We start from the raw sequence: 23930 nt of genomic DNA on the forward strand, positions 1-23930 counted from the left end.
CATCTTCAGCAACATTCAAAGATGCTCTTTCTTGATGCCTATAAAATGAAGTCAAGTTCATGTGCCTGGCATTAAAGGTGACTCCAGTTCAGCTAGAAGCTCCTGATTATATCTACTATCTTATTTTACCCTGTACCCCATGACTTTATTCTTGAGTCTATGGTTTCACATCTCTCATCCAATAAAGGAAGCATATGCTTTTATTGGATATATTCATTTATTCATTCAACATTTATTGAATGCCTATTATGTGTCATTTCTTCAATACACTTTTATTGAGCAATTGCATAGTGCTCTAGGCATATTGGTAATATTGGTAAACGGTAAATATCGGAGAATGACAACGAGATATATTTGGGGAATAAATATAGAATACTAAATGCTGGTGTGACAGGAGATACCAATGTAATCCTCTTGAATAATCATTGCCTTTAGATGTGCTGAGCTGAATCACTAGTAGACCCTGGGATTAAGGCTTAGGTATAGTTTAAGTTCAATTCAAATATGTCATCAAATTGAGATGATGAAAGAAGTAACCATAATGATCCTGCACTAGGGTCATCAGCTCCAGGACTGCCAATGGTTTCTTAAAAGATATCATTTAATGCCTATCCTCACGAATCTCATCAAGTAGTCAACAATTTCACTTTGGTTACACCTAATGTCACTCTTGGGGTCTTGTTTAAATGGTGACTCCTAAAGAACAAATATTCAGAACCTGCTAGGTACTTGCCCGCCATACTCTTTGTTTCCCAAAACTCACCTTTTCATGATGACACCAAAGGTCTAATTCCCTCACTTGTCTCTCTATTGCTAGCCTCTCCTTTGTCTCAGTTACTCCTCTCTTCAGGGATCTTCTTCATCCCACCACTTCTCAAAATTTCTGATCCAAGTTATCATCTGAATGGCTAAGTGCAATGTTTAAAAATGCCTCAGAATCTCCACCAGCCTGTGTGGAAGGGAGACAAAGGCCAGTGTGTGTTGTGTTCCCCTCCCTATGGACAACAAACTGTGCCTAATGAATTCTGGCCAGAGCCAAAACAATGAAATTATTTATCTCCACCTCCCCTATTGATGCACAGCAGAAATAAATATAGGGATCACCACCTTCTGTGCAAATGCAAATAAGTATACTCGCAGAAACAAAAATTTCAACCTACAGTTTCAGTTTTCCTCACCTTTTGCTTACACTCTAGTGAATGCTATCAACGGATCTGCCCTGAACCTACCCTCTGTGCCTCTTCTCAAGATCATTCTCACATCGCATTATTCCCAGCCTTACTCTCTGTTGAAATTAAACTCCTTCTTCAAGGCTTACCTTAAATGCCACCTCCTCTAGGCTGTTGTCCTTGATCTTTAAAATACAATATAAACCCTCCCTCCTCTAAACCCCTTCAACACTTTGCACTTTTTTTTTTTTTTTTTGAGACGGAGTCTCGCTTTGTCGCCCAGGCTGGAGTGCAGTGGCACATCTCGGCTCACTGCAAGCTCCGCCTCCTGGTTTCACGCCATTCTTCTGCCTCAGTCTCCCGAGTAGCTGGGACTACAGGCGCCCACCAGCACGCCTGGCGAATTTTTTGTATTTCTAGTAGAGACGGGGTTTCACCATGTTAGCCAGGATGGTCTCCATCTCCTGACCTCGTGATCCGCCGGCCTCGGCCTCCCAAAGTGCTGGGATTACAGGTGTGAACCACCGCGCCTGGCCTGCACTTCTTGTTAGATATCACAAAAAGACACGTGTGGTAGCTTTTTTTTTTTGTAAATTGGTTTTGAGGCCAAGGTTCACATCATTTAGACATCCTCCATAGTTCCTAGTACAGAACATGTATTTAGTACAAGTAGGAGGCTCTTAAGCACTTGCTGAAATAATAAAATACTACTTTCAATGAGCTTTTCCATACATTACTTCAGGGTATGATTATCCCAGTTTTACAAATAAAAGAGGCCCAGAAAAGCTTAGTGATTCAGAAAAGAGGCCAAATTTTCCACAGAAGCTGAGATACAAGACCCACATAAGGGGTTCAGATGTGAATGTAGGTACCCTTGAGTAACTGCTCCCACCTTTTATTGAATAACCCACGGAGAATATAAATTAGTTACTTTTTTGAGGAATCAACTTGTCAATATCTATATCAAGAGTCAAGAAATTCATAATCTGAACAGTTTATCTATTTCTAGAAAACCACCATGAGAAAATATCGAGATGTAGACTGACTTACACATGAAGATAACCACTGCACTGTTGTTAAAAATAGTGATGAGATGAGTAAAATCTTCTGCTTCCCTGTTGATAGACTGAAAATTCATTTTCCTCCCAAACCCCAAAGAAGTGGCAATGTAGTACAAGAAGGAATAATGTAATTAGGGGACGGAAGGAGGGAAGGAGAGAGGGAGAGAGGGAGGGAGGGAGGGGGAGGGAGGAGAGGGAGACAGAAGGAGGGAGAGGGAGAAGGAGAGGGAGAGAGGAATAAGGGCAAAAAGACAGACTAGCAATTTTTAACTATTTTCAAAAGATGGAAATAGATGGGATTATATTGGTAAATGTACATTATTATAGACATACTACAATGCTGATGTATCATAATCCACCCAAAGAAGCCAGGTTCAAGACCATGTGGAAAGGCTGTATGCGGCAGCCACTGCTGCTTCTTGGGAATTACAGCAGCACTGTCAAATACAAATGTAGCATGAGGCACATATGTGATTTTAAAATTTATAGTGGCCACATTTAAAATGTAAAAAGAAACAGGTGAAATTAATTTTAATATATTTTAGCCTAATATTTCTAAAATATTATTTCAATATATAATCAATATAAAAATAGTATACATATTTATCTTTACTTTTGTACTAAGTCTTTAAAATCTAGTGTGTATTTGATACTTGCAGCACATCTCAATTCAAATAAGCCAGATTTCAAGTACTCAACAGACCAGGTAGCCAGAAGGTACCATACTGAATAGCACAGAATTAGACAACAAGGAGAGTAATGGCAGGAAGAGGAGGAGAAATCAAGGTGATGAGTTGAAGGACTGTCTATAGAACAGCTAGGCAAAACATTTTAGATATGCAAGGAGTTAGAAAGTTTAACTCCTGTGTACTCTTTCTGAACAAATTACCAGGGATGATTTACAGCAAAATTAAAAAGGGTTTTAAGAAGTAGGATGCCATGGCATGTGAGAAAGATTTAACTCAGGATTTCAATGAAGGCCTTGAAATTAGAACAGGAACTCTGAGGACTTAGAGAAAAATGTGTCAAGATGAAAGTCATTTTCCTATAACAAACAGTATGATTAAGAAGCTAAGTGATCTTAGTCATAAGGTAATGGCAGATGCTGTTTTTCTTCAATCAGGAAAAAAATCTCCAATTAAGATAAAAAAGGCAATTAAAAATTCCAAGGTAAACAAAAAGCAAAGACAAGGTATAAATGCAAAGGAAAGACAATGTGGCAAGTGACGGAAAGAGAATCTATTTGATCTTGATGTTTGGAATATTCTCCTTTAAATATTGCAGGCTTAATATCAGCAAACTTTATTTTTGTCCTATGGGTCAAATTATGAAACTCAGCTATGCTGTGAATATTTACATGACTATAGTGTTGCAAAGAATATTCATTGTTTAATTCTTAGAATCAATCACAAACAAAACCTAAGATATTTCATAGATCTAACTGTAAATGTTATTCATCTACACAGTGAACACTTCTAAGAGAAAAAAAAATTAATTCCTTCATCTTACTTGTTGGACAGTCAAAATATCCTGTATACAGTTATAGAGGGAAAAACAGAATTTTAGGCATAAGACAAGTTTGCCTAAAGGCTTTAATGATTCAACAATATCCTGTTTTTTTAAAAAATCTAGGAAGACAAAGGGTCCAATGTCTTGGTGGCACAAAAGTGGTTTAATGAGTGAGTCACACTGCAGCCATTAAATTATCCTCAAATTTTATAATAAGCATTTTTAAGCTTATAACATTAAGTGAAATAAACTGTACCCAGGCTGGGTGCTGTGGCACACGCCTGTAATCCTGGCACAGGAGGGAGGGAGGGAGGCGGGTGAATCACTTGAGCTTAGGAGTTCAAGACCAGCCCGCGCAACATGGCAAAACCCCGTCTCTACTAAAAACACAAAAATTAGCTAGGTGTGGTGGCACGCACCTATAGTCCCAGCTACTTCGAAGCTGAGGTAGGAGGATTCCTTGAGCTCAGGAGGCGGAGGTTGCAGTGAGTCAAGTATCGCACCATTGACTCCAGCCTGAGCAATGGGAATGAAATCCTGTCTCAAAAACAAAAAACTGTACCCAAAATTGTAGAGACAATATGAAGACTGGGCAAATAGATGAAACTAGAGCTATATTTATCTGTTAGAGTTATATAATCACCTGGCTTTAGAAAGGCAATCCTGCAAAGGTTTAGGAATTTAGTTGAGAAGACAAAAGTGGTAAAAGGAAGTCAGGTATAAGTGCTTCTAGTTGGTACTAACTCTGATCTGTCTCTCTGTAGCTAACTCCTATTCCTCAACACACACATTTTGTAATTCATTAAATATTCAAAGGTTCAGATTCTCAAGGCTACCTGAATAATTTAGGGTGGTCTCAGCACCATTAAACTGTGCAGAATAGTCAAGGGAGAGGCTTCTTAGAAGAACTACGCCTTGAGCTGCATCTCAAAGAATGTACCAGTTTGAAAATGTTAATTTGAGAGTCCACAGAATTTTTAGTAGGCAAAAAGGAGGCAGAGGCCAGCACCCCAGACTGAAATGCAAAGAAAATTCTCATGGAACAGAGGAAAATGATGCCAGCTGGAAGGCACGGTAACCAGAAGATAGTGGGAGACACCGACTGTCCTCATCCTACCAGCTGATACAAAGATTGGTGTTTCTCAGGGCTCTGTTTCCCAAGACAGAGGTATAACTCTCCCAAATTTGTTATCAGAGTTTCCCAGTCTCTCCTACCAATTTATATTTGATCCTCTCCGTATTAGACAGATAAACTGTCTTTTCTCCTCCACTCTTTTCCTAAGTCTCACTGTTGTCCATGAGATAAATTTCTCACTAGCAAATAATTGCATCACAGAGAATAGAGTTTTCTTACAGAGACTCAGGACAATCAACTCGACAGCTGTAAAAAATTAAAAATAACTTTAAAAATAACAGGCAGAATGACTACAATTCTTCACCCTTCATGTCCGGACTTTGAAATCAAACTGCCCGGATTAGCCAAAGTGAAAGGAATAAATCTGTTAAGGCACCTTAAATAGGGCTCCATATTCAAAACATACCCTTTATAAGCTTCCAACACCCCCTTATTCAGACTTTTTATGAGTATCATCTCACATCCTTACTCTTCAGAAAGAGATCTAATAAAAGAACAGGAGGAAATAATATAAGCACACACATGTGCCAGAAACTGTGTAACAAACCCATAAAGTACTTGTTATTCCCATTTTACAGAATAGGAAATCGAACTTCATAGAGACTGGGTGATTTGCTAGCTATGTAAATACTGGAGCTGGGATTCAAATGTAGGTACTTCTCACTTTAAAGCTCCATATTCTTCCCACCTACATCATGCTGCCTGAGAAAAGAGAAGAGAAGAGAAAGGAGAATTTACCAAATCTACATTAATGAGAAGCAAGAACAGAGAGGTATGGGCTGTTCTGTTTACATCCCCTCCATATATATATATATATATAATATATATTATATATATTATATATATAATATATAATATTTATAATATATTATATAATATATATAATATATAATATATATAATATATATAATATATAATATTTATAATATATATAATATATATAATATATAATATTTATAATATATAATATATATAATATATAATATTTATAATATATATAATATATATAATATATATTATATAATATATATAATATATATTATATATATTATATATTATATATATAATATATATTATATAATATATATAATATATATATTATAAATATTATATATATAATATATATTATATAATATATTATATATATTATATATTATATATTATATATATAATATATATTATATATAATATATTATATATATTATATATAATATATTATATATATTATATATATTATATATATTATAAATATTATATATATAATATATATTATATATATAATATATATAATATATATATTATATATATTATATATATATATTTTTTTTTTTTAGGAAAAGAAACAAAATATTCCTGCTAGGTAAGACTCAGAGACTCTTTCAAGATGACAAAAGTGAATAGCCTCAAATAGACCTTTCTTTTTAGAGGGGGGCATTAAGTATCAGAGCCAGGGGAGCTCTCTCATGATTCTGTCATGGCTCAAGGAAAATTTTAAGAAAAATACTGTTTACCTAGTATGACCAGAGCATCTAAGAGAATCCAGAAGGAGTGGTGAGGCAGAGAAAGGGAGGGAAAGCAGACTGACTCACTATTTGTTTTCCAAAAATAAAAAATCAAACCAAACACAGCGGGAATGAACCATCCAACTGGGTGATCTAAGGATTAACTGTCCATGTGGCCAAACGTTTAATTTAATCTTTCTGATGGACCAGCTATAAAAGAGAAGAAGAGCTCAGTATAAGACTCCTTATCAAAAGGGCACCAAAAAAAGTTGTATTTAAAGCTTTTGAGATACAGACCTAAGCAAATGGCTTGATATGAAACCCCTGGTTCTAGTTCCCAACATCCTTGCTGTGGCCAATTTCATAAGGTTGGGTTTGGAGATATGAATGTCTTCCGAGTGTCAACTACCATCTCACATTTTTATATCCTCCTCATAGGGTACAGCTGGGCGTTTTTATATGGATCCAAACTGATGTTGAAAACAATGCCAACATAATAAGGTAGAAAGAACATGGGCTTTGGAGTTGGGCAATCATGGACTTGAGCCTTGGTTGTACGATTTGAACAAGTTAATACTTCTGAGACTTCTTTTCTTCATCATTAAAATAAGGATAATTATCTTAGAACATTTATTTCTTGAGAAATAAAGTTCCTGATACATAATAGACACTTACTTAAAAGATAATCCCCATATTAACCCTTGCTTCACACCATATACAAACATTAACTTGAACTGGATTATAGACCTAAATGTAAAAGCTAAAACAACTCCTACAAGAAAACATAGGAGAAAAATCTTTGTGACCTTTAAGTAAACAAAAAGCATAAATCATAAAAGAAAAACTGAAAACTAAGCTTCATCAAAATTCAAAGCTTTTGTTCCTCAAATGATACAATTAAGAGAAGGAAAGGGCATGACACAAACTGGGAGAACATACAGTTGAACCTTGAACAACATGGGGGTTAGGGGATGGCTCCCTCCCATGCAGTCAAAAATCCATGTACAACTTTTGACTCCCCTGAAACTTAACTACTATAAACAGTGGAATAACACATACTTAGTATGTTATATATTATATATTGCATTTTTACAGTAAAGATAGAGAAAAAAATCATAAGGAAGATTAAAATGTATTTAGTATTGATTAAGTGGAAGTGGATCATCATAAAGGTCTTTATCTTCATCTTGACATTGAGTAGGCTGAGGAGAAAGAGGAAAAGAAGAGGTTAGACTTGCTGTCTCAGCAGTGACAGAAGCAGAAGAGGTAGAAGGGGAGGAAGGGGAGGCAGGAGAGGCAAGCACACTCAGTGTCACTTTTACTGAAAAGAATCCAAGTATAAATGGACCCATGCAGTTCAAGCCCATTTTGTTCAAGGATCAGTTGTATTCACATGTTTTCAAAGATTGAAGGAAATGTTTAATATATTTCTATCTTACAAAGAACTGGTATCCAGATCATAAAAGGAACTTGTACAACTCAGTAAGAAGATAAATGGCACAATTTTTTAAATGGGCAAAAGATTTGAACAGATACCAAAGAAGATAGTATACAAAATGCCAGTTGGCACATGGTGCTCAACATCACTAGACATCAGGGAAACAAATGAAAACCACAATGAATACCATGACCTATAAACCCATTAGAATGACTAAAATTAAAAAGGCTGATCACACTAAGTGCTTCTGAGATTGTAAAGCAACTGGAAATCACATACACTGTTGATAGGAAAGTAAAACAATACAGTTTGGAAGTTTCTCAAAAAGTTTAACACATATCTACCATATGACTGAGCCATTCAACTGCTGGGTATACCTGGGAGAAATGAAAATGTATGCTCCACAGAAAGATTTGCAAGTGAATGTTCATATCAGCTTTATTTGAAAGAGCCAGAAACAAGAAACCCAATGTCCATCAATAGGTGGTATATCCACACAATGGAATACTACTCAGCAATAACATGGATACATGCAACAACATGGACACATCCAGAAATCACTATGCTGAATGAAATAAGCTGCACAAAAAGTGTACATACTGTACTCCTATAAAATGCAAACTAATTTAGAGTGACAAAGAACAGAGGAGTGCTTGCCTGGGGCTAAGGGCAAAGGAAGGGACAGACTGCAAAGGGGCAAGAGGAATCTTTTGGGGATGATGCCAATGTTCTACATCTTCAATGTAGTACTTGCTTCATGAGTACGGACAGACACCTATGAGACTCATTAAATGTACACAGATATAGTTCACTGTGTGTAAATTATCCTTTGAAGTTGATAAGGAAAAAAAGTAATTTCCTTTGCCACTCCTGCTGCCACTGTCAACAAGTTAGCAAGCTACTACCTCCCATATCTCACGATCACTGGGAAAACAGGAAGCTGTATAGAAGTTGGTGAGAAAATGAGTGGTACTGCAAAAAACATTTGATTATTAATGAGGTGTCTGGTACTAAGTTACAAATCATCTTACTTAATTCTAACACTTTTGATGAAGTAGGCACTATTATCTCTATTACAGATGAGACAACAGGCTCAGAAAGTTTAAAGAACTCATTGAAAGTCACCCCGATGGTAAATGGTAGATTTGGATTCAACAATGTATGCTGGCATCAGACCAGATAAACTTACCTGCGAATGCTATTATTCCCTACAGTGCTTAGGGCATCCTCAGAAAGGAAAAGCCCTGATAGCCTAGGGACAAGAAGAGCTGCTAGAGATTTCCTTCATCAGGACTGAGAAATCCTCTCAAGTAAGGGAGTTTTTTTTCTTTTTAAAATTTTTTTTTAAGTCGGTGAGTTTTAGCAGCCTTTTTCAAAGCAGCTTGGGAGAGTGGGAGGTGGGGTACACCTCTGCTTCTGGAGCAGAGGAGAATCCTCTCACTTGGCTCCAGCATTTGCTGGTATTTTGTTAACTTTTGGCTCCTCCATGTTCACCCACCCACTGGTTTCCCAGAGTAAAAATGCCAAAATATCTTGGCTGAACAGGCGAATGGATCACAGATGACAGAGGTAAAAAAAAGAAAAAAAAAAGAAAAAAAAAAGAAAGAAAATCAAGAGGTTCTGTAATATGCTTCTTTTTAAAGGTAAAAGCAAATTGCACACCTCCTCATTCTTATTCTCTTTGAGTTGTCTGTCTTGTGAAACATTCTGTTGTCTATATTTTCATTCATCACATTCAAAAAGTTAGGCAAATGGGTCATGCTGAAAGTTTAAGTAAATTTACCGTCTTCCTATTTCAGACCAGCTGTAGTCCATCTCCCCCGAAGCCTGGCCAACAGATCAAGGAGAACATGGCTTGAGCTGCAAAAACAGACCAGAGAGAGAAACCCTGGGAAACTAGGCTCTAGGGGGTAGCTCAGGAGGGGAACCCACACTGCAGAGGAAAAGTAAAGAGGCCTGGGTGCCGGGATTAACTCTAATCATCCGTGAGACTCTGGCAAGACATGCTCTCCCTCAGAAGCTCCAAAGACTGGAGTGATCAGGTTTTTCAACTTTTAACAAAGGCCCAGCGTTTCTAACCAAATATAATCTCCCTAAACCCTCAGTTTCTCATGCACTTCCTCTTTGAGGATTGCTCTGCTGCCTATTTATTCCTCAGAAACCAAGTTTCACTTTCTGAAATCTGTTATAAAGCCAGGCGACTTTTCATTGTTACACTATAAATTATGATGCCAAATAAAAACTTCTAAAAAGTATATACAAGGATAATCTGAAATTCAGCCATAAGCCTGAGTGTGTGTCATTGAGAGTTAGGAACTAAATGCTCTAAAACAAACTGTGATGTTTTCTGGTTGTTCCTCATTTCCATTCCTGACTTGGCCTGAACTGCAATTTTACTAAAGCTCCTTTGCTTCCCCTTCACACACGTTAAGAATTCACCACAGGAACATGTGCTTTTGTGCTCATTGAACTAAAGCCTCCTCCCCAAACTATGCTCTGCCAAGTTGTTTCCGGTAAGCAACTTTGGAAAATAAAAATTCCCTAGACATTTTGAACAGTGGTTTGAGAGGAAGACACACAACCCGACAGGGGAACTGAAACATTCCCCCTTGTGTCCACTTCTGTCCTGGGAGGATGGGGGAAGGAAGTCGTGGAAGAAGCTTTTTAGAGGAAACAGACTCGCAGGACTTTTGCTGCAAACAATTGGGTACTGTATCCAGCTGTTGACCGAGGCAACTGTCAGCTCAAAACCATGCAGAGAACGAGGGAGCCAGAGTTCCTTCTCCTAAAATACGACAGGACTACACTTCTCTTTCACATGTCATAGCCTAGTACCTGTATTCTAGCCCTTGAGCCCATTCTCAGTATTAGAAGGGGCCTTCGGCATCATTTACCCAGTGGCCTTTTTTTTTTTTAATAAGTGGAATTATTTATTTCTATATACAAGATTTCGTATAGAAGCATAACATAGAAGTAAAAGCAGAACTGCTCTAGGGGGCAGGGGATGCAGGCAGAGAGCTCTGCCAGCTGAGCTGCTGTCATCCCTTTCATCAGGCACCTCTCTGGATTCCCAGGTGGCCCTGGGTCTTTGTTTATAAGGTCTTTGTTGATTCTCAGCCTGGGATTCATGGTACTTGTGGAGAGTACAGATGAACACACAAATGGCCATGCCCTTCATTTGATTCAGTAGAGGGGTGGTATGAGCTTTCGTTCTCACATCTTCTCCTTCAATAATCTCATTAACTCCCACTGTTTCATTTACCATTTCTACGTGAAATAGTCTCACATTGTACATTTTTAGACACTATCTCCCTACTGAAAGCCAAGCATCTAAAGCATACTGCTGGGAGAAGACAAGCAGGGAGCTAGGTAAGTAGATAGGGAACTGGAAGTCTGGCAGCAGAATTCCAAGTGTTTGGTCCCCAAATCCAGGACCAGGACTCTAATTCCAAGGAGACTGGTGAGAGAAAAGAATAATGGGAGTCTTTAAAGAATCAAAGTACAAAAACTTGTACTTTGACAGGGACTTGACCAAAAGGAACCAAGCAAGAGCCAATTCTAAAAAGAATTGGGGGGCCAGGTCGAGCGCAGTGGCTCACACCTGTAATACCAGCACGTTGGGAGGCCGAAGTGGAAGGATCACTTGAGGTCAGGAGTTCAAGACCAGCTGGGCAGCACGGTGAAACCCCGCCTCTACTAAAAATACAAAAAATTAGCCAAGTGTGGTGGTGGGCACCTTTAATCCCAGATACTTGGGAGGCTGAGGCAGGAGAATCACTTGAATCCGGGAGGCGGAGGCTGCAGTAAGCCGAGATCGCGCCATTGCACTCCAGCCTGGGCAACAGGACTGAGACTCCGTCTCAAACAAACAAACAAAAACACACAACCACACAAAACAACTGGGGGCCAAAGTCAGATGGGGACTAGCTTTAAGGCTGACTTGATGCCGACTCCCAGAAGCCTGGATCAGGCTCTTAAATCTCATACCACGTCATCCCCGTTACATGCAGGATGACTTCACAGAACCCGTCATAAGGCACGAGAGGACAGAGCTCAGCAGGGCTTCACAGCTCGGCGTGTCTGTGCCCTGCTTGCCTAGCAAGTTGAAAGCATGTGATAAGCTGAAAGGATGCAGACCAGACACTCCTAACACTTTTTGGGTCACTCACTGAGAGACCAAATAGCCATTTCTCCCTTCACCCTTGTTACAGAATTCATATTTTGTTCAGAGGACTGGTGGAGATCTGATGGTATCAGGGAAGGTAAATCCCCTCCCTTTGCCCCAGGGGCTGAATCAAAAGCAATTATACAAATCCCATTCCTCATTGCTGGGAATGATCTAGAGGTGGGCATGTGACCTATTCCTAGCCAAAAAAACATAAGGGGTTTTCTGAGGGAAAGTGCCTGATTTTCCTGGTGACATGCTTGAGCCACTGAAAGAATGCTGAAACTTCCAGCCTCTTACTTTGCTAAATGAATATCAAAGTCCTTGTGATTTAAGTCACTATTAGTCAGATTCTCTGTTAACTGCAGCTAAAAGTTCTCCTGACCTGCTGACCCACTTGATAATCAGATTAAAACTGTGAGTCCTATATCCTGCAACCTCTATTATATGGGTACATAGAGTATTTTGCCTATAATTTTTTAAGGTTCACAGACTTCAGATCAAGAATCCTTATGCAAGACCAGTAGTCCTCAAAAAGTTGTCCCCATACCAGCAGCATGAGCATCATCTAGGAACTTGTTACACGTGTAGCTTCTCCAGCCCTACCCCAGATCTACTGAATCAGAATCTCTGGGAATGGGAGCCAGGAGTGGTGGCATGCACCTGTAATCCCAGCACTTTGGGAGGCTGGGGTGGGCGGATCACTTGAGATCAGGAGTTGCAGACCAGCCTGGCCAACATGGTGAAACCTCGTCTGTACTAAAAACACAAAAATTAGCTGGGCATGGTGGTGTGTATCTGTAATCCCAGCTACTCGGGAGGCTGAGGCAGGAGAATCACTTGAACCCAGAAAGCGGAGGTTGCAGTGATCCGAGATTGTGCCATTGCACTCCAGCCTGGGTAAAAGAGTGAGACTTTGTCTCAAATAAAAAGAAACACTGGGAGAAACTGGGGATGGGGTCCAACAATGTATATTTTACAGACTAATGATACGATTCATGATAAAATCTGAGGACCACTGCTTTGAGCCCAGCATTATTCAATACAACTTCCTGTGGTAATAGAAATGTTTACATCTGTGCTGTCCAGTATGGTTTCCACTAGCAACATATGTCTACTGAGCACTTGTGGCTAGTACAACTCAGAAACTGAATTTTTGTTTTTGTTTTTTTTTTTTGTTTTGTTTTGTTTTGTTTTGTTTTTTGAGACGGAGTCTCGCTCTGTCGCCCAGGCTGGAGTGCAGTGGCGCGATCTCGGCTCACTGCAAGCTCCGCCTCCTGGGTTCACGCCATTCTCCTGCCTCAGCCTCCCGAGTAGCTGGGACTACAGGCGCCCGCTACCACGCCCGGCTAATTTTTTGTATTTTTAGTAGAGACGGGGTTTCACCGTGTTAGCCAGGATGGTCTCGATCTCCTGACCTCGTGATCCGCCCGCCTCGGCCTCCCAAAGTGCTGGGATTACAGGCGTGAGCCACCGCGCCCGGCCCTGAATTTTTAATTTTACTTGGTTTTAATTTATTAAAATTTAAATAACTGCCTATGGCTAATGACTACTGTATTGGACAGTGCAGCTCTAGATAACTTGGTTTTATTAAAATTTAAATAACTGCCTATGGCTAATGACTACTGTATTGGACAGTGCAGCTCTAGATAAACATAAGTTATTTTATATTATCAGATAGCTCCTGGTACTGAACTACAAAATAAAGAAGTGGTTCTCAAACTTCAGTATGCATCAGAATCACCGGAAAGCTTGGTAAAACACAGACTGAAGGCTCCCAGCCTAGAATTTGTGATTCAGTAGCTCTGGCTTGGGGGCCTGAGAATTTGCATTTCTCAGGGGATCTTACGTGATGTTGGTGCTGTTGGTCCAGGGATGGCACTTTGAGAACTACTGAAATAAGGAAAACTTGCTGTCTTCCTATAACCTGTACCTTGGGCCCAGCAGGTGCTTATTATTGAAAGAATGATGGCTACCCTCTAATAAAGGAACACTTTTGGAAGTGTCTACTGTGTTCCAGAGACCATGATTACCTCCTTATAATCATCAGGTGGCAGGCTGTATGTTTTGAAAGAGATTCACAGAAAGGTTTGCTCAAGGCACCCAAGTCTTATTGCTTACTTCTCTGTATTTTAAAGTATTAATTCATAAATTGTTTAGATCTAGGCAAGTTTGTGAAAGAATATGTGATACTAGTACAGACCATATGTACTGTACTGTATCATATGTATTGTATCATATATGACATATATATATACACATACAGAATTGCTGAAAACTAAAATGTTCAAGAGTTAAAAAGGCTTTTGACACTGCAATGGTGGCATGAACGACAATAGGACTGGTCATCTGGAGCGGGGGCTAGGCTTTCTCTAACACCACAAAGGAAATCATCTATGCCAAAGACCTGGTCTGGACAGCAATACAGCTTTCAAGCATTAATGGGAAAGGCAAGAATCAAGGACAAACACACAGGGGACTTTTCTGAAGGTCAAAAAAGCAACAATAAATACCAAACCCAGAAAAGCTTTTAAATCTGACCTTTTCCTGTGCTGAAGCCATTCGCCTTCCAGCATCTTCAATCTAATAGACTGAAGTGGGCTGAAATGGCTCTTAGGAGAGAACTGGGGCTAGTCTTTTCCTTAATGCTGCCTCTTCACCACTACTCAAGCAGCAGCAGCATTACTGGTAATTACATCATTATACCATAATGGAACACATGCGGTGCAAGTGAAACAGCCTGGCGGCTCCCCAGTTGAGGAGAGGAGAAGAAAAGGACTCCACTTTCACTGTTCAATTTCTATTAACTCTCTAGGTTCTGGCTTATTTTCAAAGGCAAACCACCTTTATGACATTTCACAATCTTAAAACAGAGACCACAGAGGTGGAGCTTACTTAAAGATCAGGAGTGAAGTTAATGCATTAGTGCAATAGAGATCCTCCACGGGAATAGGGATTAGGAGATGTGGGTCCAGTTCTGGCTTTGCTAAAAGCACTTTATGTGACTTGAGGGAAACCATATTTACATCTTTTAGGTTTCAGTTTCCTCATCTATAAAGAACAGCAAAGTTTCTGGGCAGGGGATCCCAAAATGTCCCTGTGGGCAATTTGAGATTGGCACGAATGATCACAAGAGCTCTCCCACCCAACTCTAACCTTCTGTTATCAAAAAAGATTCCATGAACAGGAGAGACAGGAGTGAAATAGTATTTGGAAGGCCAACTCTATTTGATCTTCACCAGTTAACCAGATGAGAATTCTTGCCTCTACTCTGACCCATGTATCAGTGTCAGGTCATCTTTATCAACATCCACAGCAACACTTCAAGAGACCAAGCTCAGGCTGGGCATGATGGCGCATGCCTGTAATCCCAGTGCTTTAAGAGGCGGAGACAGTAACATCACTTGAGCCCAGGAGTCCGAGGCTATAGTGAGCTATGATTGCGCCACCGCTCTTCAGCCTGGGCAACAGAGAGAGACCCTCTCTCACTTAAAAAAAAAAAAAAAAAAAAAAAAAAAAGACCAAGCTCAGAACTCATTAAATGATCACAGGTCTTCTCAGAGAGAGAAAGTACACAGAAGTACCAAGTATATTGAGATTAAAATGAGGCAACTGAGGTTCTTGATGTCACAAACTCCTTATAGGACCCTGGCTGGGTCAGTCACTTAACCTTAGCCAACTCATCTTTAAGACACAGTGGCTGGGTGTGGTGGCTCGTGGCTCATGCCTGTAATCCCAGCCCTTTGGAAGGCCGAGGCAGGTGGATCACTTGAGGTCAGGAGTTCAAGACCAGACTGGCCAACATGGTGAAAGCCCATCTCTAATAAAAATACAAAAATTAGCTGGGTGTGGTGGTGTGTGCCTGTAATCCCAGCTACTCAGAAGGCTGAAGCAGGAGAATCACTGGAACCTGGAAAGCGGTGGTTGCAGTAAGCCAAGATCATGTCACTGCACTCTAGCCTGGGTGAAAGAGCAAGACTCCATCTCAAAAAAAAAGAAAAAAAAAAAAAAAGACACAGTGGTGGAAGGGGTGATGTTTAGAAATTAGACCCCTTCAGCTCAAGCAGTTTATGATTTTGTTATCTCTGTACAAGTTTCAAATGCTACTACTGGATATTGGGGCACTTGAGGGTGAGAGGTTAGTACTAACAACATGGTAACAATGCCAAATCCTGCAAGACAGAAATGTTTATGTTTTCTTATAGTATTCTTAAGGTTTTCTCACATGCAAGGAAAAAAATATTACCTATAGCAGACCTCAAGAATCAAAACATCAAAACATGCAAAACTACATATTAATTGTTTCATATCTCAGAATCTTCCCTTTTTAGCATCCCAAAAGAAAGTCAAATTATGTTCTTTCTGGTTGTCTTCTGGTCCACCTATAGTAGGTATAAGACTTTGGTTTTGAGCAATTAAGTTAGCCTAGATACCATGAATGACACTCCCAAAGAAAACAATTTAAAAGCTAAATAAAATATTCTTAAATATTAATTTTGAAAATGAGTCATGTTGTCAAGAAGTAAGGAATCTGTAGAGAACAAAAGTTAAATGAAAGCAGGTGGAAGCAACCTGAATATTCACTGACGAAGAGTGGATTAAAAAATGTGGTTTATAGATATGATGGAATATGATTTCAGCCTTAAAAGGAATGGCATTCTGAAATGTTACAATATGGATGAATTTTGAAGACTTATGCTAAGTGAAATAAGCTGGTCACAAAAGGACAAATACTGTATGATCCCATTTATATAACATACCTAGAGTCAAATTCATAAGGACAAAAAGTAGAACAATGGTTGCCAGGGATTAGGGGTTGGTGAGTAGGGGGTAATAGGGAGTTACTGTTTAATGGGTACACAGTTCCAGTTTTGTAAGATGAGAAGTTCTGGAGATGGATGGTGGTGATGGTCATGCAACAATGTGAATGTATTTAATGCCACTGAATTGTTCACTTAAAAATAATTTTGATGTTATATATGTTTCATTGACCACAATAAAAAAAAATAAGTGAAAGCAGAAGTTCTGGAAAGAAAGAGAGCACTAAAACCATTTTTTGCCCTGAGGTTATTTATGTAACAAACACTAGTGACAATTGTGATGACTGTTTCAAGTGTGGGCAATACATCTGCAGCACTGAAAGGAACCATAAAAAAACTGACCTGTCTTGACCACTAGAAAAGAAGTAATGTCTTTTGGTTCCAAAAGCAATGGCAACAAAAGCCAAAATTGACAAATGGGATCTAATTAAACTAAAGAGCTTCTGTACAGCAAAAGACACTACCATCAGAATGAACAGGCAACCTACAGAATGGGAGAAAATTTTTGCAATCTACTCATCTGACAAAGGGCTAATATCCAGAATCTACAAAGAACTCAAACAAATTTACAAGAAAAAAACAAACAACCCCATCAAAAACTGGGCGAAGGATATGAACAGACACTTCTCAAAAGAAGATATTTATGCAGCCAACAGACACTTCTCAAAAGAAGACATTTATGCAGCCAACAGACACATGAAAAAATGCTCACCATCACTGGCCAGAGAAATGCAAATCAAAACCACAATGAGATACCATCTCACACCAGTTAGAATGGTGATCATTAAAAAGTCAGGAAACAACAGGTGCTGGAGAGGATGTGGAGAAATAGGAACACTTTTACACTGTTGGTGGGGCTGTAAACTGGTTCAACCATTGTGGAAGACAGTGTGGCAATTCCTCAAGGATCTAGAACTAGAAATACCATTTGATCCAGCCATCCCATTACTGGGTATATACCCAAAGGATTATAAATCTTGCTGCTATAAAGACACATGTACATGTATGTTTATTGTGGTACTATTCACAATAGCAAAGACTTGGAACCAACCCAAATGTCCATCAGTGATAGACTGGATTAAGAAAATGTGGCACATATACACCATGGAATACTATGCGGCCATAAAAAAGGATGAGTTCATGTCCTTTGTAGGGACATGGATGAAGCTGGAAACCATCATTCTCAGTCAACTATCGCAGGGACAAAAAAACCAAACACCACATGTTCTCACTCATAGGTGGGAATTGAACAATGAGAACACTTGGACACAGGAAGGGGAACATCACACACCGGGGCCTGTTGTGGGGTGGGGGGAGGGGGGAGGGATAGCATTAGGAGATATACCTAATGTAAACAACAAGTTAATGGGTGCAGCACACCAACATGACACATGTACACATATGTAACAAACCTGCATGTTGTGCACATGTACCCTGGAACTTAAAATATAATAATAATAATAATAATAATAATAATAAAGTGACCAAAAAAAAAAAAAGAAGTAATGTCTTTCCTAAAAGTCTGTAATCAAAATCTGGCTCTAATGCAAGTTTGTGATCAAATTCATGATACTTCAAGTGAAGATCTAAAAGTAGTCCAGGATTAATAATGTCCTGAGGCTACTGGAGGCAGCAGCCTCTAATCCATTCTGGTAGAATAAATGTTTAACCTAGGCCTCAAATAGCTTCCACAGGTAAAGTCCTAAGGAACACTTGCTCTTAAAAGTAAAACAAAAACATATATGGAAATAAGCCATAATACCATAATGAATGACAGCCAGGAAAAACTGATGACAGAATCGTATCTTCAAAGACTTCACATGTTGGAATTAGAGACAGAATATAAAATTTTTAAGATTTAGAAGAGAAGCTTGAAAAAATTAGCAAACGAGAGTATAAAAAAGAACTAAATACTTTTGAAAACAAACCAAACTGAATGTCCAAAAATGAAAATTACAATTGAAATGAAAAAGTCAATGGTCAAGTTAAACAGATTAAATAGAGCTAAAGAGTTAGTCAACTGGAAGAGCAATCCAAAGAAATTCCATAGAATGTGACCAAGAACTAAAGATATGAAAAAATCAGAGTTAAAGAGACATGGATGATAGAGTAAGAGGGTCTAACATATATCTAATCTTGTAACTGAAGTTCAATAATCAAATAAGAGAGGATGGAGTATTATTCTATGCCTGCCTTTGGCTGGTATGTTTTCAGAACCATTGAAAGAATACCAAACCGCATATCCAGTAAGCTAAACAAATGTCAAGCAGGATAAATAGAAACCACATATTGTAATGAAATTGAATACCAAAGACAAAAAAGAAGACATTAAAAGAGAAACAAGAGATCACCTGCAGAAGAATGGCAATTAGACTATCAGCTAACTCCTGAACAGCAACAGTGAAATCTAGAAGATCACAGAATAATTTTTCAATGTGCTAAGAAAAAATAACTTTCAATGCAGAAGTCAATAGCCATTCAAACTCAATGAATGCAAAATAAAGATATTTTCAGACAAAAAAACAGAAATTGCCACAGACAGACTCTCACTAAAGGCAATTCTAAAGGATATACTTTAGGAAGAAAAATAATCCCAGATGGAAGGTCTGACATAAAAGAAAACAAAGACAAGCACAGATATTGATAAATACATGGGAAATCTGAACACTTCCAGTGTAAAACAAGAATATTATTTTAAGTGGGTATAAATAAATAAGATAGAAAATACTGGCCAACAATAACATAAGTTAGGAGGAGTGATTCAAGTTTAGGTATGCTAAGATTCTTACATGATTTGGAAGAAGGGTGTAGTGCGTTGAATGGTCCCTTCCCAAAAGATATGCCCATGTCCTAATCCCTGGAACCTGTGAATATTACCTTATATGACATAAGATGTGATTAAGTTAAAGGTCTCAGACCCTTAGGCCATATAAGATAATATTCATAGGCAGCACTTCTCTTGGAGAATTCAGGGAAACTCTAAATGTAATCATATGTATCCATATAAGACAGAGATAGAGGGAGAACAGACAGACGGACAGAAGAGAGAGGAGGAAGAGACAGTGTGACCATGGGCAGAGATTGGAGTGATGCAACCATGAACCAAGGAACATCTGGAGCCACCGGAAGCCAAAAGAGGCAAAAGATTTTCCCCAGTGCTTTCAGAAGGAACACAGCGCTGTAACACCTGGATTTATTCTCTCCTGAACTGTAAGACGATAAATTTCTATTGTCTTAAGCCAACAAATCTGTAGTCATTTGTTACAGCAACTACAAGAAACTACTACGGGCCTGGCATGATAGCTCAAGCCTGTGATCCTAGCATTTTGGGAGGCCAAAGCTGGCACAGTACTTGAGACCAGCCTGGACAATATGACGAAGCCCTGTTTCTGTATTTAAAAAAAAAAAAGAAGAAGAAGAGGAGGAAAGAAAAAAGAAACTAATACAGAGAGTAAATATACTGCTGTACTTTAGGCCAAATTAAAAAATTAAAATATATGTGCTGATAAAGAGCTCAAATATCCCTAAGTGAATTTATTAATTTAACATAAACTCAGTAAAAACACCATATTTTTGGCCAGGTGTGGTGGCTCATGCCTGTAATCACAGCACTTTGGGAGGCTGAGGCAGGTGGATCGCCTGAGGTCAGGAGTTTGAGACCAGCCTGGCCAACATGGCGAAAACCTGTCTGTACTAAAAATACAAAAATTAGCTGGGGGTGGTAGCATGTCCCTGTAATCCCAGCTACTCAGGAGGCTGAGGCTGGAGAATCGCTTGAACTTAGGAGGCGCCAGTTGCAGTGAGCCAAGATCTTGTCACTGCAGTCCAGCCTGGGCAACAGAGCGAAACTTCGTCTCAAAGAAAAACAACAACAACAACAACAACAACAACAACAAAAAACCCACCATATTTGTTCTAAATAAGAGAATATAATTGTAAAGTTCATAAAGAAAAACAAGAATAGCAGAGGACACTATTACAACCATATGGTAAAACACACCTCATTAATCAAAACAAAGCGTATTGCTATATATATTTTTTAAGTATACAGACTAATGGAATTTAATACTTAGTGAGTTCACAAATGGTTACTAATGCATAAAATGCTTAGATTATGATAGAAGTAGCACCTCAAATCCATGGGAAAGATTTAATGACACTGTTAAAAATAAAGCTGAAACAAAGTTGAACCTGTACCTCTAAGCATAGATCAGGAAAAATTCCAACTGGATCAGATTTAAATGTAATATAAAATGAAATTATAAAACATAGCACATTTCTTTTATAGCCTGTAAGAGGGAAAGTCTATTACCTAAAATCCAGAAACCATAACAATGATTGTTACAGTGACTACACAGAAACCTATAAATCTAAAAATGAAAACTATTTCAAATCCTGCATGGCAACACGGACACACCCCCCGACACCCACACAAACGCCTATGGACAAAGCAAGGAAAAAAATGGTAACTTGGGTTAGAAGTCATAAATATTTCGCTAAAATTCACAATTCCTATTACAAAGGGCTAATCTCTTACATAAAGAGCTCCTACAAATCAGTAAGAACATTAACCCTGCAGAAAAATAAGCAAATGTTCACAGACAAATAACTATAAATGATTTTTAAACATGTGAAAAGATCAATGTTGACTTACAAAAGGAATACAAATTAAAAATACACTTAAATGTTACTTTTCTCTCATTAGACTGGCACACATACAGAACTTTGGTAATCATCTTGGCAAGACTGTGGAAAAAGAGGCAGGAGTGTAAATAGTTACAAACCCTCTGGAGGGCAATGTGGCAAAATTACATATAATCTACCAAAAGTGTAAGAGTATATATCCTTTAACCAGGCAATGCCAGAAACTTATCCTAGAGATAAACTAACATGTGCACAATGACATATGTGCATTTTGGGATCTATTTAAAAGAGTAATATTGAAAACAATGTAAATGCTCATCAGTAAAGACTTAGTTATGCCTTCACCAATTGATGTACTACCACTCAGCTGCTTTTTAAAAAGGCATGGGGAAGAAAACTGTTCATGTATCAATATGGAAAGAGCATCAAGATATATTATGAAGTAAAAAAAAAAGCAAGTATAGAGAAAGTTGTCCTTTATTTGTATAAATGGAGGCGTTAATACGTATTTGTATGCATATTTATAATCTCTATTAGATATATTCTAACATATCTAATATGTTAACAGGCCAACATACATTATAAAGATAAATACACCAGGGTATTAGAAATGAGCAGATGGTGGCAGAAGGATAGAGAAGAGACTTCTCACAGTATACTTTTCAAATATTTTGTGTTTAAGCCATGTGCATGTATTATCTATTAAATTTAAACATTGTAATAAGTATGCATAATAAAATACCTAGAGTAACTTCTAATGAAGTAGTTAGAGTGTAACTTCCAAATAAGCAGAGGGATAAAAAGAAAATTAGAAAAAGGAAACAAAATGTTCAATCCAAAAGGTAAGATTAAAAAAAAGAACAGAAAATTTCAGTGTAAGATAAGGTACAACACTACACGGTTGCAACAAATCAAAACATTTCCATAATCACAATAAATGTAAATCAATTTAATTCACCATTTAAAAGATAAAGCCTGTCTCACTGTATTAACCACAATAAATGTGAATTAACTAAATTCCCAAGTTAAAAGAAAGACTTTCCAGACTAAACAAAAACATAATCTAGCTACATACTGTTTTTTAAAGATACACCTAAAATATAAGAGCACGGGTAGGTTGAAATCAAAGGATGGAAAAAATTACATAAAGCATATACATTACTCAAAAGAATGCTGCTGCAGGTATATGACTACCAAGCAAAAAAAGATATTAAGGTAAAAAGGCAAAGAGGGTCAGGCACTTCACAAAGATAAGAGGTTCAAAGGCCCAGAAGTCATGTACTTCTAAAAAGTATTTGTACCTAGTAATATGGCCTCGAAATATATAAAGCAAGAATTGCTATTACTATAAGTAGAAAGTGACAAGTCCATTACATAATGGGAGATTTTTAAACAACCTCCCAGTAACTAATATAAAAAAGATGAGGCTCCTTTTGCCAACTCAAGTTAACCTTCCTTGGAACTAGATCACCATATCAGATACACAATTTCATACTTAATTCCTAAGAAAATTAATCAGAACGGAAAGACATTCTTCCTGTCTGGTTCTGGTGAACAGTATTCAAACACAGAAATGAGAAGTTACACATGAGCTGCATAAGCAACCACATAGCTAGAGACTAACACTAATGGCTTTGTCAGCAATTCTGTGTGCTTATGCTTCAATTAATGTCTAAATTCCTCAAGGGAAGATGTTGGTCTCTTATACACATTTTTATCACTTCCCACACCTACCACATTGCCTGGTATATAGTAGGTGCTCAATAAATGTTTTATGAGTCATCTACTAAAATACTCCTCTTAAAAATTTGTATTCTCTCCAACATCTACGAAGCACCTATTACATACCAGGTACTGTGTTAAGTACTGAGAATACACAGATGAATAAAAATGTCTGCTTTCCAGGGGACCACAACCTAGTAAAAGATAAATAGAAATATATTTTCTTTTTTTCTTTTTTTTTTTTGAGACAGGGTCTCACTTTGTTGCCAAGGCTGAAGTGCAGTGGGACACACACAGCTCACTGCAGTCTTCACCTCCCAGGCTTAGGCAATCCTCTCACTTCAGCCTCCCAAGTAGTTGGGACTATAGGCACGCATTACTATGACCTGCTAATTTTTGTATTTTTTGTAGAGATGGGGTTTTGCCACGTTGCCTAGACTGGTCTCGAATTTCCAAGCACAAGCAATCCATCCACCTCAGCCTCCCAAACTGCTGGAAATGTAGGCATGAGCCACTGTGCCTGGCTTAGAAATACATTTTCTTAAAAAGCTGTAAGTAGAGTTTTAAATGGAGTGGTAGATATACAAGCCCAGTGAAAGTACCTACAGACCTAAGGGAAAGGTTCTCACCCATTTAACATATATTTATAAGCACTTACTGTATGCCAGAATCAGGTAGGTGTTAAGAAGAGATATTTGAGTTAATTCTTGTCAAGCAGATGTGGGGTTGAAGTCAGACAGAAGGTACTAAGGGCAATGAGAAAAA

The 23930-nt window shown here is 38.2% G+C and overlaps 1 protein-coding gene across 3 annotated transcripts in view; it reads right to left on the minus strand.

Annotated features, from left to right (window-relative positions):
• Positions 1-23930, minus strand: part of GAB2 (GRB2 associated binding protein 2) — a 203272-nt gene that overhangs the window by 126022 nt on the left and 53320 nt on the right. Inside the window, exon 2 of one of the 3 annotated variants that reach the window (XM_055094727.2) lies at positions 23824-23911. The exons of 1 other annotated variant lie outside the window; for it this stretch is intronic. The gene's annotated coding sequence lies outside the window, so the exon portion shown is untranslated. Of the gene's footprint in view, positions 1-763; positions 3482-23823; positions 23912-23930 lie in introns of those variants that run through there. One more of the 3 variants, XM_034933442.3, reaches the window with a different exon arrangement.

This window comes from Pan paniscus, chromosome 9 (assembly GCF_029289425.2).
Source record: "Pan paniscus chromosome 9, NHGRI_mPanPan1-v2.0_pri, whole genome shotgun sequence".
Lineage (NCBI taxonomy): Eukaryota > Metazoa > Chordata > Mammalia > Primates > Hominidae > Pan > Pan paniscus.